The 17385-nt window shown below is 40.0% G+C and overlaps 1 protein-coding gene across 1 annotated transcript in view; it reads left to right on the plus strand.

Annotated features, from left to right (window-relative positions):
• Positions 1-15099: 15099 nt before the first annotated feature.
• The window catches only part of RAB27B (RAB27B, member RAS oncogene family), a 198146-nt gene continuing 195860 nt past the window's right edge, over positions 15100-17385 (plus strand). The window contains exons 1-2 of the mRNA XM_070779104.1: positions 15100-15169; positions 15302-15376. The gene's annotated coding sequence lies outside the window, so the exon portion shown is untranslated. The remainder of the gene's footprint in view (positions 15170-15301; positions 15377-17385) is intronic.

The following is a 17385-nucleotide window of genomic DNA, read 5'->3' on the forward strand; positions in this document are numbered from 1 at the left end:
CAGTGATGCCATCCAGCCATCTCATCCTCTGTCGTCCCCTTCTCCTCCTGCCCCCAATCCCTCCCAGCATCAGAGTCTTTTCCAATGAGTCAACTCTTCACATGAGGTGGCCAAAGTTTGGAGTTTCAGCTTTAGCATCAGGCCTTCCAAAGAAATCCCAGGGCTGATCTCCTTCAGAATGGACTGGGTGGATCTCCTTGCAGTCCAAGGGACTCTCAAGAGTCTTCTCCAACACCACAGTTCAAAAGTATCAATTCTTCGGTGCTCAGCCTTCTTCACAGTCCAACTCTCACATCCATACATGACCACTGGAAAAACCATAGCCTTGACTAGACGAACCTTTGTTGGCAAAGTAATGTCTCTGCTTTTGAATATGCTATCTAGGTTGGTCATAACTTTTCTTCCAAGGAGTAAGCGTCTTTTAATTTCATGGCTGCAGTCACCATCTGCAGTGATTTTGGAGCCCAGAAAAATAAAGTCTGACACTGTTTCCACTGTTTCCCCATCTATTTCCCATGAAGTGGTGGGACCGGATGCCATGATCTTCATTTTCTGAATGTTGAGCTTTAAGCCAACTTTTTCGCTCTCCACTTTCACTTTCATCAAGAGGCTTTTTAGTTCCTCTTCACTTTCTGCCATAAGGGTGGTTACATCTGCATATCTGAGGTTATTGATATTGCTCCCGGCAACCTTGATTCCAATTTGTGTTTCTTCCAGTCCAGCGTTTCTCATGATGTACTCTGCATATAAGTTAAATAAACAGGATGACAATATACAGCCTTGACGCACTCCTTTTCCTATTTGGAACCAGTCTGTTGTTCCATGTCCAGTTCTAACTGTTGCTTCCTGACCTGCATACAAATTTCTCAAGAGGCAGATCAGGTGGTCTGGTACTCCCATCTCTTTCAGAATTTTCCTTTTCATTATAGGGGACTGGAATGCAAAAGTCAGAAGTCAAGAAACACCTGGAGTAACAGGCAAATTTGGCCTTGGAATACAGAATGAAGCAGGGCAAAGACTAATAGAGTTTTGCCAAGAAAATGCACTGGTCATAGCAAACACCTTGTTCCAACAACACAAGAGAAGAGTCTACACATGGACATCACCAGATGGTCAACACCGAAATCAGATTGATTATATTCTTTGCAGCCAAAGATGGAGAAGCTCTATACAGTCAGCAAAAACAAGACCAGGAGCTGACTGTGGCTCAGACCATGAACTCTTTATTGCCAAATTCAGACTTAAATTGAAGAAAGTAGGGAAAACCACTAGACCATTCAGGTATGACCTAAATCAATTCCCTTATGATTATACAGTGGAAGTGAGAAATAGATTTAAGGGCCTAGATCTGATAGATAGAGTGTCTGATGAACTATGGAATGAGGTTCGTGACATTGTACAGGAGACAGGAATCAAGACCATCCCCATGGAAAAGAAATGCAAAAAAGCAAAACGGCTGTCTGGGGAGGCATTACAAATAGCTGTGAAAAGAAGAGAAGGGAAAAGCAAAGGAGAAAAGGAAAGATATAAACATCTGAATGCAGAGTTACAAAGAATAGCAAGGAGAGATAAGAAAGCCTTCTTCAGTGATCAATGCAAAGAAATAGAGGAAAACAACAGAATGGGAAAGACTAGGGATCTCTTCAAGAAAATCAGAGATACCAAAGGAACATTTCATGCAAAGATGGGCTCGATAAAGGACAGAAATGGTATGGACCTAACAGAAGCAGAAGATATTAAGAAGAGATGGCAAGAATACACAGAAGAACTGTACAAAAAAGATCTTCCCGACCCAGATAATCATGATGGTGTGATCACTGACCTAGAGCCAGACATCCTGGAATGTGAAGTCCAGTGGGCCTTAGAAAGCATCACTATGAACAAAGCTAGTGGAGGTGATAGAATTCCAGTTGAGCTATTCCAAATCCTGAAAGATGATGCTGTGAAAGTGCTGCACTCAATATGCCAGCAAATTTGGAAAACTCAGCAGTGGCCACAGGACTGGAAAAGGTCAGTTTTCATTCCAATCCCAAAGAAAGGCAATGCCAAAGAATGCTCAAACTACCGCACAATTGCACTCATCTCATACGCTAGTAAAGTAATGCTCAAAATTCTCCAAGCCGGGCTTCAGCAATATGTGAACCGTGAACTTCCTGATGTTCAAGTTGGTTTTAGAAAAGGCAGAGGAACCAGAGATCAAATTGCCAACGTCCGCTGGATCATGGAAAAAGCAAGAGAGTTCCAGAAAAACATCTATTTCTGCTTTATTGACTATGCCAAAGCCTTTGACTGTGTGGATCACAGATACATATATGTGTGTATATATATATATTTGTATAAATATAAGTAAAAGGATATTTAAATGACAGTTAAATCTATGGGAAGGTGCTCAACTTTATTTGTTATTTTTAAATGCAACTTAAATCATAATTCAGTTCAGTTCAGTTGCTCAGTTGTGTCAGACTCTTTGTGACCTCATGAATCGCAGCATGCCAGGCCTCCCTGTCCATCACCAACTCCCGGAGTTCACTTGAACTCATGTCCATTGAGTCAGTGATGCCATCCAGACATTTCATCCTCTGTCGTCCCCTTCTCCTCCTGCCTCCAATCCCTCCCAGCATCAGAGTCTTTTCCAATGAGTCAACTCTTCGTATGAGGTGGCCGAAGTTTGGAGTTTCAGCTTTAGTGCACCCAGGACTGATCTCCTTTAGAATGGACTGGGTGGATCTCCTTGCAGTCCAAGGGACTCTCAAGAGTCTTTTCCAACACCACAGTTCAAAAGCATCAATTCTTCCGAGCTCAGCTTTCTTCATAGTCTAACTCTCACATCCATACATGACCACTGGAAAAACCATAGCCTTGACTAGATGAACCTTTGTTGGCAAAGTAATGTCTTTGCTTTTGAATATGCTATCTAGGTTGGTCATAAGTTTAATTAGATGTCCCTAAATAACTAAGATCCCTCAAGCCTTGTGGTGTGACCCCCCTCACACAAAAAAGATGTTTCTTAAGGGTTTGAGAGGCATGGCTGAAGATCCATCAGAGAAGATGGTTCTGCTACTTCTGGAATATTCGAATCAACCATGGCAGGATCTGGGCTAAATTAACCTGAAGATAGGCTAATTCCAAGTCTAAAGCTTTTACTGAACTGGCTGGCATTCAATTCAATTCACTTTTAAGAGAAAATTTCATGCTATTTTACAAGCAGAGAGGAATGTGGTGTAAAAATATGTGAATGTATGTAATAAAATAGGGATCTTATGTATAAAATAAAATTAATGGAATAAAATATGTACAATGAAATTGGGTGATATATAATTCTAAACAGGTGTGTTTTTAAAAATATTTTTCTTTTATTCTGCAATTTTTAATTTTTAGAACTGAATAGATAATTGATCCTCTTCTTTATAGATGCAGTCTTTTCTGACTTTATTTAGGGGATTTAGGTAATTATTACCTTATTTGTGTGAATTATTTGGTCATTTGTACCTAAACTGCATTAAGTATGTGAAGGGATTTTGTGTGTGTAGGGAGTGGAAAGTCACCAAGGCAATCAAATACTTATCTCAAAAGGCAGAGACCTAGGCTCAGGAAGTTAAAGTAGGATCTTCAAGAGGACGACTTTGAAATGGGACAAATTCTGTGAAATAATAGTTGAAGGTTGGTGGACAAGGAAGCACCTTGGAGATAGTGTTGAGAAGCAAACTGTTGTTTGAAAGAAAACTGTTTGCCCAGATGAACAAACTGTTTTCCTGGACAAATGAGTTGGCAAGAATTTTCTGAAGTGAACATTGACTTTTGATTTTCTTGCTTTATGTTGTTATCTGGGCAAGAATTCCTCAGAATAAAGAATCAAGTCATGTTGACCCAAGAGTTCTCAGTCCCAACAGCTAAATTGTTTAGAAGCAGATGATGTTAATTCTCAGAAGGGAACTTAGTTGGCAATAAGCTGGATAAATAAGGCAAATTTGATAATGGAGAATCTTGAAGGACAGGTTGAGAAATTGAGCTATTATCTCAGTGTTAAATTTAGTGTAAGGATATTCGATTTTTAGTCTTGATTTGTTGCTATTAAGCTGTGACAATATTGGCCCCATCTTCAGGTTTCTCTTGAGGTTACCTCCAAAACACTCAGTTACTTATTCTGCTTGACAGAACATCAGTCAGTTCCATGTGGGGTCTCGTGTTTCTTCTCCCTGAGACTTACCAATCTCTCACCCAGGTTTCTGCTCCAAATAACACGTCCATGCACATTGCCATAGGGCATGGGGTTTGATTTTCTCAGAAGATGCCGGTGTAGCCAGGTGACACAACCGGAAGTGCGGGAGAGTTAACTCCCTTGGTATAAACTTTAAGGAGTAATAAAAGAGAAGTAAGAAGGATCCTTAGCTAAACTCTCTCCTTCTCCTCTTTCTAACAGGCTCTTCTGGGGTATGGTACAGATGTCTGGGGTCATCTTGCTTTACTGAGCACATGTATCTGCAGAGTAACCAGCTTTGTTTCTTTGAGCTTGGGAATCAGTGGTCCGCATGATAATACATCATTGTCCATCTGCTTTCCATCCTTCCCTATTTCACTTTCCTTACTTCCATTAACCTGTAAGTAACCTGGTGGCTCAGATGGTAAAGAATCTGCCTGCAGTGCAGAGATCCAGGTTTGATCCCTGGGTCAGGAAGATCTCTTGGAGAAGGAAATGGCAACCCACTCCACTGTTCTTGCCTGGAGAATTCCATGGACGGAGGAGCCTGGTGGGCTATAGTCCATGGGGTTGCAAAGAGTTGGACATGACTGAGCAACTAACACAGAGCATTAATATTTCTAGGAAACACAGGCTAATACAGTGAGCTTAAACCATCAAATCTCCATGGTCTTTAATTGTAATAACTGTAAAATGGGGAAATTGAACTAAATTATTTCTATGATTCTTTTAAGCTTTAAAGCTTCCCAGATAGCTCAGTGGTAAAGTATCCACCTGCCAATGCAGGAATTGCAAGAGACACGGGTTCGATCCCTGAGTCGGGCAGATCCCCTGGAGGAAAAATGGCAACTGACTCCAGTATTCTTGCTGGGATAATCCCATGGACAGATGTGCCTAGTGGGCTACAGTCCATGGGATTGCAAAGCGTTGGACATGACTCAACACTCACACATGCATATACCATTATTATAATTTAATCACTTAAACTTTTGAGGAAGGAATTATGCTAAAAAACTGACCCTGATAGCACAGCCAGGATTTTTGGAAATATAAGGAAAATAAAAAGCAATCTGGGGAGAACAGATGTTTATAAAAAGTTCTGTCCTGGTCTGATAACTATTAAAGAGAAGATGATTTAATCATGATTCTCAGAAAAGTTGCTGAAATTGCACTGTTGTAAACATAAATGAAAATGGAAAGATTAAGTAAAAACTCACGGAAAATATGTAACTTTTGCTGACAGTCATTGAAACAAGGAGGGCTTCATCCATTAATTTTTTCCCTTGACCAGGACTTTGTATCTACTTCATTGTTGAAGACCAGAACTCATAGCCATTTCTAAAGAGAAAACAGCATATTATTCATATTAAAGAATTCCTTTACAGCTCAGTGGCTTCTAATAAGATTTAATTCCCAAGATGCTGATCTAGGTCCTTGCCAGCACACAGGCTCTGTTTAAGCCCTTGAATAAAGTGAGCTCAGTTTTGGATCACGAGAGGTGTCCAGGGAGATCTTCTAACGGAGATTTTTAGTGGCAATCACACAATCCAACGCTGGCTTTTCCGTGGCAACTGCAGTATGTCTGTTTGAAATGGCCTTCTCATTCTCTGCAGCTGGTGACGTGAGTCCACTTGTTAAGATGTGTGAGGTGTGTTGGATATCAACTCGTTGAGCCCCTCTACTTTATTGGTAAGGAAACATAAGTCCAGAGAAATGAAGTAACTTACCCAAGGTTATAGAACTGGACAAGGAAGGCCCCTAGACAAAAACTGTCTTGTAACACAAATCTTTTATTTTCTGCATCTTACTAAAGAATCTTTTTGCTATAACGTTCGGCAAAAAAAAAAAAAATCTAATATACCATGACAGGGATTTTTTTTTAACCTCCTACAGTAATAAAAGCTTCTGTATCATCTGATGTATTTACATTCTATAGGTAATATTAATTATGTATAATATAGTGCTCTTATCCCTCTGTCATCTGGAATTTTGTGAGTAAACAAATCTTTAACCCCATAGAGAGATAAGAAAATGCAACCCACCATCTAGTTTATGTCTAATGAAATAATCCAGAAAAGAGTGAGAAGTCCTTACTGCACTCAATCTGGGAAGTGTCTTCAAGCTTAAGTGCTGCTTCTTCTGCCTCGCATGTTGAGAAGTATCATACCACACACCACCTACTCAGTGCAGTAAATCAGCAATAGCTGCCCTTACTCATGTAGTTTAATCAGAGAGAAACTGATTCATGCCTGATTGGCTTCATGTATTAATATTTTACCTTTATGGGATACATATATCGATATATCGTGCCTAATAAGTACTGTTTTTTTTGTGTGAGTAAACATAGGACCATTGATATGATAGGTTACACAATGCTATCAGAAGGCTTGAAATTATAATGCTCTGGTTTTTATTCCAATGTTGGATAAATTGAAAGGTATTGAGCTACTTCAAGTCTGTCCTCTATTGGGTTTATAATCAGTTCATTCATTGAATTATATCTCTATTTTATGGAAGCCACAGTGGAATGAATATTCAAAGAAGAAGAAGGTACAAAGCATGCAATAATTTCAGTTCAGTTCAGTTCAGTCGCTCACTTGTGTCCGACTCTTTGTGACCCCATGAATCGCAGCATGCCAGGCCTCCCTGTCCATCACCAACTCCCGGAGTTCACTCAAACTCACGTCCATCAACTCGGTGATGCCATCCAGCCATCTCATCCTCCGTCGTCCCCTTTTCCTCCTGCCCCCAATCCCTACCAGCATCACAATCTTTTCCAATGAGTTAACTCTTCACATGAGGTGGCCAAAGTACTGGAGTTTCAGCTTTAGCATCACTCCTTCCAAAGAACACCCAGAGCTGATCTCCTTTAGAATGGACTGGCTGGATCTCCTTGTAGTCCAAGGGACTCTCAAGAGTCTTCTCCAACACCACAGTTCAAATTTAGTGTAAAATAAATAGCAAAATATTCTGAGACATCATTATGTAGGTAGTAGGCATTATATGCGGAGAAGGCAATGGCACCCTACTCCAGTACTCTTGCCTGGAAAATCCCATGGATAGAGGACCCTGGTAGGCTGCAGTCCATGGGGTCACTAAGAGTTGGACACGACTGAGCGACTTCACTTTCACTTTTCACTTTCATGCATTGGAGAAGGAAATGGCAACCCACTCCAGTGTTCTTGCCTGGAGAATCCCAGGGATGGAGCCTGGTGGGCTGCTGTCTCTGGGGTCACACAGAGTTGGACACTACTGAAGCGACTTAGCAGCAGCAGCAGCAGGCATTATATGACAGGTATGGATAAAAAATACAACTACTGTGGTGAATTCATAGGAGGAGATATACTTTCTGACTGATGGGAAAAGGCAAAACTTTGTAAAAGAAACTACATTAAACCTAGGCCTTGAAGAATGGGTATGATTTAATGAGTTAGGAAGAGAGCATTAGGGTAAATGGTAAAAAGACATATTATGCATATGTAACTCACCAAAAATATGTAAGGATTTAAAAATTGGATTGGAGAATAGAGAACAGTTGAATTTTTTAAAGCTTGGCAAACAAGACTGATAAAGGAAATGAAGGTCTGAAAGGCAAGTTAGGGACAATTTGAAGAGTATTAAATACCAGTGAAAGGAATTTTAACTTTATTCTGTAAGCAGCATAAATTCATTGAAAATTTATGAGCAGGAAATTAATGTCATTAGAACTTTAGAAAAGGAAGCAATCAAGCAGGAATATGAGTCCAGGAAGATGTAACTATAACAAGCAGACCAGTAAGGAGACCATTTTGGCAACCTAGGATAGGCCTGGAATGAGTGCTCAGTTGCTCAGTCATGTCTGACTCTTTGCAATCCCATGGACTGTAGCATGCCAGGCTCCTCTGTCCATGGTATTTTCCAGGCAAGAATACTGGAGTGGGTTGCCATTTCCTCCCTCAGGGGATTTTCCCAAACCAGGGATCAAACCTGTGTCTCATGTCTCCTGCATTGGCTTAAAAAGGAAAAAAAAAAAAAAGCCCAAATGAAGGTAGGTAGGCAGCTATAGCAGGATATTATAAAGCTGTATGTGAGAAAAGAGGTCAGATGTAAATGCTAAGAGAAAAGAGAGCTTAGGCAAGAGCCAAGGTATGTTCTTGAGATATTTCCAGGAGGATCCTGGAGGAAAAAGAATAGTTAGGAGGAAGAAGGGGCAGACAGAGTGAGCAGCGATAGAGCAGGACACTGGAGGGCCTCAGATCCAAGGACAAAGAGGGTCAGTGTGTCAGAGGCCTGAGAAAGATCAAGGAAGATCCGCCAAACAGGTCATTAACACTGTGACTTAAAGATCATTAGCAACCACTCGGAGTAAATGAGCAAAAGTGGGTGCTGAGAATGTGTGTGCCGTGGATGTGGGTATCCTTTCCAGTCGTTCTGCTGTGAATAGTGGTGGTGTTGTCAATTGGCTCATCTTCTGGAGGACCACATGATTCAAAAGCCTTATCGAGGACATCTACTTTGATTCAATAATTTCATTTTTAGAATGGACGCAAAGATTTGTGAGCCAAGGTAATCAGAAGAGGAAAAACTTGGAAGTAGTCAAAACATCCAGTAGTCAGAAATTCATGAATTTATGACACACTCAAAATAAAATGTAGCCATTGAAAACTATGTTTTTAGCAAGAGTTTGCACTTTTTCTAGAAATACTAGTTGTAGGCTAAATAGCTGTAAGGTCGCTATCACAATTACTCAGCTTTGCTGTTACAGCCATAGACAATGTAAAATCAGTGAGCATGGCTGTGTTCTAATAAAACTTTGTTTACAAAGAAAAGTGGCAGGCTGGATTTGGCATGCATTATAGTTTGCCACATCCTATATATGAAGAATTTGTAATGAATTAGAAACAAAATGATAATATCAACAATAACAACAGTTTGAGAAATTTGTTGTTTAGCTGCTAAGTTGTGTCCCTTTTGCAACCCCCTCTGTCCATGGGATTTCCCAGGCAAGAAAACTGGAATGGGTTGCCTTTTCCTTCTCCAGGGGATCTTCCTAACCCAGAGATTGAACATGTGTCTCCTGCTTGGCAGGTGGATTCTTTACTGCTGAGCCGCCTGGGAAGCCCAGTTTGACATATGACAGGCTTTAAAATCATATCTACTGTATTTCCAATTTTATGTATGTGCTTGTACACCAGCCTTTAAACAGGATGTATCTTTGAGTATTGGCACCAGGATGAAGTTTATTATCCACTTCATACTTCTCTGCATCTTCACATTTTTCTTTATCACTGAATATTACTTGTTTTTGTAAGCAGAGAAAAAATGTTTTAAATGAAATTTTGTAGTGAGAGAAGTGAGATGAGGTTGCAGATGGAAATGGTTTGCTTATACATAGCTCCAAACTGAAAACCTAGCAGGTCTTCATGAGGAATTGGAAAATTCCATAGATTTGTGAATTCTGGATTACTGGCTCCTAAAAGGCTTAACCAAAATAACCTAAAGGGCCTCTCGGTGAGCTGTGCTTGCCGTCATGGCGTGACTAACCAGCACTTGTTAAGAGAAGCAAGGTCAAGTTTACAAAGACCATCTTCTCAGCCAAGTGAGATGTAAATAGGACTGGCGTCCATATTACACAGACACCCATGAACCATGCCCGCTCCCGCCTACCAGCCCCACCTCACCTGCTGTTTCTCCTTTGGTCCACATTATTGTTCCAACTTGCTGCTCCAGGACCTTTCCACAAATTGTTTCTTCTATGTGAAATAGGACTTCTCTCTCTCTCTTTTTTTTAAAAAAGAATATGTTATATATGTATTATTTGCTGCACACAAAGAATTAATATAAAGTACGTGTATGGTAAAAAGCATTAGGTACAGTGAATGCCCACAAACCCAAGAATTAGATCATTACTAATAAATTGCACATACTACTTCACCATCTCAACTCAGAAATGATCACTAGGCTAAGTGTGAATTATTGGCTTTTTAAAATGTATAGCCCATCACATCATATTGTTAAGTTTTATTTTAAAGTCTCTAGTACAGTAATCATGTTTATTCTTCTGGGATTTATGCTTTTAGTTGAATGTATATTTCAAAATTTGGTTGTGTATAAGATTATACATTTGTTATTCTGTGTATTAGTATTACCTAACCTTCTTTTCCAGAGAAGGCAATGGCACCCCACTCCAGTACATGACTCTTTAAATTTTTCAAGTTTGTATTACTCAAACCTTGCTGCCATGACCATTCTTGTATATATGTCTCAGGTATCATCACATGAATAGGCTTACTGGATTTTCAAGCATTTGTTTTAATGTCTTTCTTAATACTGGAATTAATCAGATTTCCTGTTTTTTTAAAAAAAGCAGTTTTGGTAAATTATGTTTTCTAGGAATTTGTTCATTTCCAGGTTTGTAAGTCTGTTGGCATAAAGTTGTCCATAGTGTTCTCTTGTTATGTTTAACTTCTGCTTTGTCCACTATTGGGTATCTCATTTTAATAATTTTATTGAGGCATAACTGACATATAATCAAGAACACATTTTAAAACTGTCTAAGCTGATGAGGAGAAGGCTTGGGAACGTCCTTCTCAGATCTACTGTAGGAGAGCACATGGCTGCCAGTACCGGCGGCTGCGCTCTGAAACCATCACTGCATTTGGGCCTGCGTCACGCTTCCCACAGGCGGCTCCCACCCAGTACCCCAGTGCCCCAGGGAGCTGAGCCCCTTTGCTTTGCAATGCAGGGCTCCACCGATGGCCTAGAGAAATCCGTGTCAGCCGGGCCGACATTTTGCAGAACTATACTCCTGTCTAAGGCCTTCCTCTTTTTCATCCTGCTCTCCTGTTTCCTGCAAACGGTAGGGTGGTGTCAGGGTCTTCCCAGGCTCCTTCATCTCCTTCCCCTCTTTCCTCTCAGGTTTCCCCACCCCCCAAGTGCTCTCTTACAATCTGATCCTTTTGTGGGATCTGCCTCTTAAGGACTTGGCCTAACACAGGGAATTTTGACTTTTGTAAACTCTATAAAACCATCACCATAGTCGAGATAATAAACATATTCATTATCCATCGTTCCCAGCAATCTCTTCTTGCCCCTTGCCCGCGTGCAGACTCTGGTTTCATTTCTGTAACTATAGATAATTTGCATCTTCTCGTATTTTATATATAAATAAAATCATAAAATATGTACCCTTCCTTGTCTGACTGTTTACATTAGCGTAAGGATTTTGAGATTAATCTATGTTGTTGCATATATCAATAAGTTAACTCCTTTTTATTGCTAAGTTTTATCTCACTAGGCAAATATATGACAATTTGTTTATTCATTTCTTGATCAGTATAAAATGTCTTGTGGTATGAAAACTCATATCCAAATCTTTGTATGGTTTTCATCTTTCTTGGGAAAACGACCTAGGAGTGGCATGGATGGGTTATATGACAAATGTGTGTTAAAATTTTTAAGAAACTAAAAACCTATTTTCTAAGGGCTTCTTAAATGAGTCTTTTGCCTTTTTTCTTTTATATTTAACGATTCTAACCAAATATTTACCCCTTTAACTTTCTAAAAAATACTGTTGGCTTTCTTGGTTCTTTATGTTCTATATTTCTGTGGTATAGATTTGTTTTCTTTTGCATTGATTTATCCCTTTAATAACATACATCTCCTCCCTTAATTGTCTGACTTTTTATTTGTTAATATAAGAACTGAAGACTAAATGCATTTTTAAGCATGTTTTTATAGCCTCCTGTATGTAGTATTTTTATTTCTAATGATTTGTAACTTCGTGTGTTCATTATGTTTTTGACTCATGAATTACTCAGCTGTGTGGTTCTATTTGTCAGCTGTATAGAATGTTTGATTTATCATTCCGTCACTGATGTAAGCAGTGACTCTGCTCAGAGAAGACGGTCTATGTGATATCCATTCTTTAGAAGTTTTTGCAACTTGTTTTATGGCCTAGTGCATGATCAATTTCGATACACGTTCCATGTTTTTATCAAAAGAAGGTATATTCTCTGTTTTTCCCTATATTAACTAGATGAAGATTCTTTTATTTTATGTCGATTGAGTCTTTAATCTTTATAAATTCTTATGTATATAGTGGCAACAGCCCGACTCTTCTTTCCTCCACTTGTATCACACAGAGATAGCATGTCAGTGCTTTTCTGAGGCCCGGCCATGGACTTAGTGCATCATTTCTCAGGGCTCTCCAATGCACAGAAATCAGTGGCTACAGAGATGCTTGATGGAGGGGTGTTGCCTCCATCTTGTACCAGCCACAGCCAGCCGTTTCCTGCGACGGTCCTGTCCACACAACTTGTGTTCTAACGAGCATCTCTGGAGGCTATGTTAGCCCTTTTGCTGCTAGTCAACTTCTTCTTTAAAAGAGAATCTCAGTTCAGAAAACATGCTCAATTGAGAAGTGGAAAGAACTACCATGGATAAGTCAATCTTAATCTGTGGCTCAAAAAGCAATCTATCTTTCCGTAAGGCAAAATGACTCTGGCTTCACTTGACTCTAATGATTGCCTGCCTCTCTCTTTGGGCCATTCTCCCCAACCACAGTCTCAGTTGCTTGACTTGCATGTGACTTGAGATCAGTCTGACTGACTGACCTCCAGATCCTGAGATCTTAAAAAGCACCAGTGCCCCTTGCTGGTGGGCTCAGTCTGGCCCTGTGCATTTGGGGTGTGTACTTTTCCTAAGAGAAAATTCCACCTTGAGTGCTCCATGGGGAGAGTCTTACTTTGACCTTCCATTCTTCTCTCTCTCCCATCTTGGCTTCTGGAATTCTGAGCCTCAGTCTTACCAGCAACCTTGTCGTGGGCCGAAATGCTTGCTACTGGCTGCCATTTCTCACCGAATGGTCTGACCTCCTGAACGAGGTGTGAGGGGCCCTCTCCCCTGCTCTAAAAGTCAGCCACCCCCTGGTGGATGCTGGACCATTCTGCCGACTCCCTGAGGCTTTGATGCAGGGCCTGCAGCAGCCGCTTACCTGTCCTCCTCGTCACCTGTGTTGCTGTGCTGTGCTTAGTCGCTCGGTCGTGTCCGACTTTTTGCAACCTGTGTTAGTACCTGTATTTCTTCTTTTAATAAATCTTACCGGAGTTCACTTTCCAGATTCTGATCCCTATGGAACCAATCTGCCTACTGTCTGCCAAACTCTAACTTTATACCTGCGGGAAGAAATCGGAGTTGAATTCTCCAACCCAATTCCCTGGCTGAACACCGTATTCATAATGTCAAAACAGAAGCCCCTAGCAAGACTAGCACATCCGGACTTATATTTACTCCATTATGGCAAATATTATATGCACACATAATTGTTTGATTGCACACATAGATTAATATATCTTCTCTACATTTAAATTATAAGCTTCTTAAAGGCAAATATAAACTCAACACAACCCCTTAAATAAAACAGATGCTCAGAGAGATCTACCAATTTAATTTAATCAATTAAGAGATTAACTTTTGTACTTGTTTATTTGAGTGTAATTTCCTGGTGTCGAGTTCATTCTTTCACAAATATTTATTTATGGAGGATTGGGCTTCCCTGGTAGCTTGGTTGGTAAAGAATCTTGTGCAGGAGACCCAGGTTCGATCCCTGTGTAAGGAAGATCCCCTGGAGAAGGAAATGGCAAACCACTCCAGTCGCCTTGCTTGGACAATCCCATGGACAGAGGAGCTTGGTGGGCTGCAGTCCATGGGGTCGCGAAGAGTAGGGCACCACTGAGCGACTTACACACTATGTGCTAAGTAAGCTTCCAGGCTCTCAAAGAATTACGTTATCAAAGTAAATAGAACAGATTCCCTCACAGAGCTTGTGTTGCAGTGGCCGGGGTGGGGGTGGGGGGTTAGACAATAGCTAAATTAAAAAAAAAAAATGAATGTCATATGGGAAAAGGTGCTACAGAGGGGGAAAAAGTGGGGCAAATGAATAGAGAAAGATGAAGGGTGGCGTTTATTGGGAGTTTTGTACGTTTTGCGTCTCTTAGAAAATAGGCTTCTAGAGGTCTCTATTTTGTTTGCTTTGCATTTATTTTGAGACTTTTAAACAGAACACACCAAACATGGAGTTTTTAAGTGAAAGTTCAAGTCGCTCAGTCACGTCCAACTCTTTGTGACCCCATGGACTATATAGTCCATGGAATTCTCCAGGCCAGAATACTGGAGTGGGTAGCCTTTCTCTTCTCCAGGGGATCGTCCCAACCCGGGGATCGAACCCAGGTCTCCCTCATGGCAGGTAGATTCCTTACCAGCTGCCCCACAAGGGAAGCCCAAGAATACTGGGTAGCCTATCCCTTTTCCAGTGCATCTTTCCGACCCAGGAATGCACCAGGGTTTCCTGCACTGCAGGCGGATTCTTTACCAACTGAGCTATCTGCGAAGCCCATGGAGTTTTTAGGCCTGTAACAAATACTTTTGACAAATGGTAAGAAAAGAAAAGATTTATCAAGCTTTAAAAAACTCCCTACTCCCCTTTATATTTTAAATGTTGGCAGGGCTGGGGCAGAGGGAGATGTGGGGAGTAAAAGACACGGGTTGCCGTCAAAATAGAATACGTGGGAATTTATTTCCTAAAAGCCCTCTGACTCTAACATTTTCAACAACACATTGTATTTAACGGACAAGATGTCTGTACTATTTTTATTTTTTTCCCCCTGGTTTCAGCAGCAGTATCTGGAAACATGAACGATCCTGTGTACTGGTCAGTTTTCCCAAACCCAAACCCCCATGCCCTAATGCTTAACGAGCTGACGTCCCTGAAAAACCCCTGGTGACTCCCGCTGGAAGAATCTCAAGGAGCAGGGAGGCTCTTCTGGGTTACCTCGGGTGCTAACCTGGGGCAGGCGCTAGGACCGCCCAGACGCCCACAGGCAGCGCACTTCACCGCCCGTCAGAGGGGCTGAGCCGCCTCTGCTGTTACACAAGCGAGCAGGCAGCGGCAGTCACAGCTCAGCGTCCCTCCCCCTTCTGGTGGATCGGAAGGTATTTACTTGCTATTTATCATTCAGATTTTGGACGCCGTCAATGTGCCTTTAGTGTTCACTGAATCTGATGCTCTGAAACGCTGTCCAGCACCTGTTGGCTCACTCTATTATTTTATGTCAATTTCCACAGCTGATGCAAGCAACAGTGCCATAGAGAAATGGGCTAGATATTTCCAGAGGCTGAGATCTGGAGGCATTTGGAGGTGTAAGTACATCGGTCACAGATTTCTAATGTGCTGGCTGTGTTAACTGTGTCTTCTGACCTTCTTTCCTCATTGAAGGAGCCCCACTGTAAGGTGCCATCTGCATATTTCATTCATGAAGGAAGCACCAAGACGGGGACAGAAAGCCCTAATGATGGGCCTGAAACTCCACTTTGGAGTGGCTGTGGTTCCCTCTTCTAGCCTGTGGGTTTGCAAGAGAAGCTGGGTTTGCAACAGAGTTTTCATGGAAAAGAGCTTCTGCTCAGGGCTGCAGGCTGCTAGCTTACTGTCTGCTCTCTGTTTTCAAAGCTCAAAGATGGTCCTTTCTAATCATTGCGGTGGTGCAGTGTAGGAGTCTTTGTTATGCTTGGTTTATTTCCAATTTCAAATACTTTTATCTTAAATGTGGATTACCAGAAAGCTGTGAAACCATTCTGTACCTCTCAGGGAAAAGCCATTGAAGAAAATTCGAGTTTGCTTTCTCTTGACCGTACTATACTCAATACTCCAATTAGTAGGTTACACACAGAGGCATCAAAAAAAAAAAAAAAAAGTCTAGGATTCCCTTTCTTGTTCAGCAATAAATCTGGTTATGTGTGATAAGGGAGTAGTTTGCTGTTAGAAAACCTAAAATGAAGATGACTGTACAGAGGAAAGTGGACATTCTCTCTAAGTATTTTACGAATCAATTGCAGTTGCTCTTTTAGGGCTTTGGTACCAATTTTATGCATTAAAAACTCCTTGAAAACTTTAACGCCTTGTCAAATTGTTGAGTTAGATGATTATTTTAGAAATTAGATCAAATTTAAGAATCTTATACCAAAATGTAATAAGTAGAGATATTTATAAATCCATAAAATGTTGAGTTTTATTAATGATCAATTCATAGAAAATTTTAAGGTAAACAGTGTCATTTAATTTATTTCAGGAAAGAAAATATCAAACTAAGACAAAGCAATTCATCAATAGTAAAAAAGTGACTTCAATGAAAATGGTTTTTAAAATAAGTTTTAAAAATACTTTTAGTGGTTCAAAAATTAAGTACATTGTATTTTCAATATTGGAATGCCTTAAGTGAGATATCAAATTATTTACATATCGAACCTCTGAAAACAGTCGTAAAACTCTATTTTGTAGAAGGAAGAGGGACAGAGGATACGAGGGAGGGAAAAATTAAATCTTATTTTATTGTTCTATACTTTGTATATTTTTAACATTCTGACTAAATATTTACTCTATAAATATGCTACCTATATTTTTCAAAATGTAACAAAAATTACAAATGTGTGTATTAGATAACTTGCAACATCATTAAATGCAAATGAATATAAGTATATAAAAATAGCATGCTAATATTGCTATGTTGTATTTCTTAAGCAGGGAAAATCTTTTTGAAGATAATGTCTAGCTTCTAGTGGAAATTGGGGAAATCAGATTGGGGTTAGTAATAGCCTTTCAATATTTTGTGATGCAAAAGTCATTTTGAAAGTTTATTTTTAGTTGGTATATCAAAATTCTGGATAGCTCTGTGAACATTCCGTAATAAAATATCTCCCTCTCTCTTTTAAAAACATTTTCTATATTCCAAGTTCAGAATGATGACTTGATTCTTCCAATTAATACTTAGTTTGAAAGTTCTTCTTGCCCAACATAGGTTTTGCATCCTCGATCTTCAGTTTTATGTCATACTCATGCATGTCTTACCATAAATGATTTTTAAATAACTTCGTTATATGTTCAGTCTAAAGACTCATTGAATTTAGTGATGATAGGGGGAAACAATCTTGAGAATATAGATCTTATTGGGAATTTGATATTTTTCTTAGAATCTGAATCTTCTTCCTGAATTTAAGTTCTAAAACTAAGTCCACTGGCTCAAATAAATGAAAAGACAGCACTTAACTGAAATCTTGAATTGCTGGCAAGCCAGTGGATCTTAAGCTGAAGAATAAAATGCCAAAGAGGAAACTAGTTTGTTAAAGTGTGAAAGTAGTGACTATCTGGTGATGTT

The sequence above is a fragment of the Bos indicus genome, chromosome 24, assembly GCF_029378745.1.
Source record: "Bos indicus isolate NIAB-ARS_2022 breed Sahiwal x Tharparkar chromosome 24, NIAB-ARS_B.indTharparkar_mat_pri_1.0, whole genome shotgun sequence".
NCBI lineage: Eukaryota > Metazoa > Chordata > Mammalia > Artiodactyla > Bovidae > Bos > Bos indicus.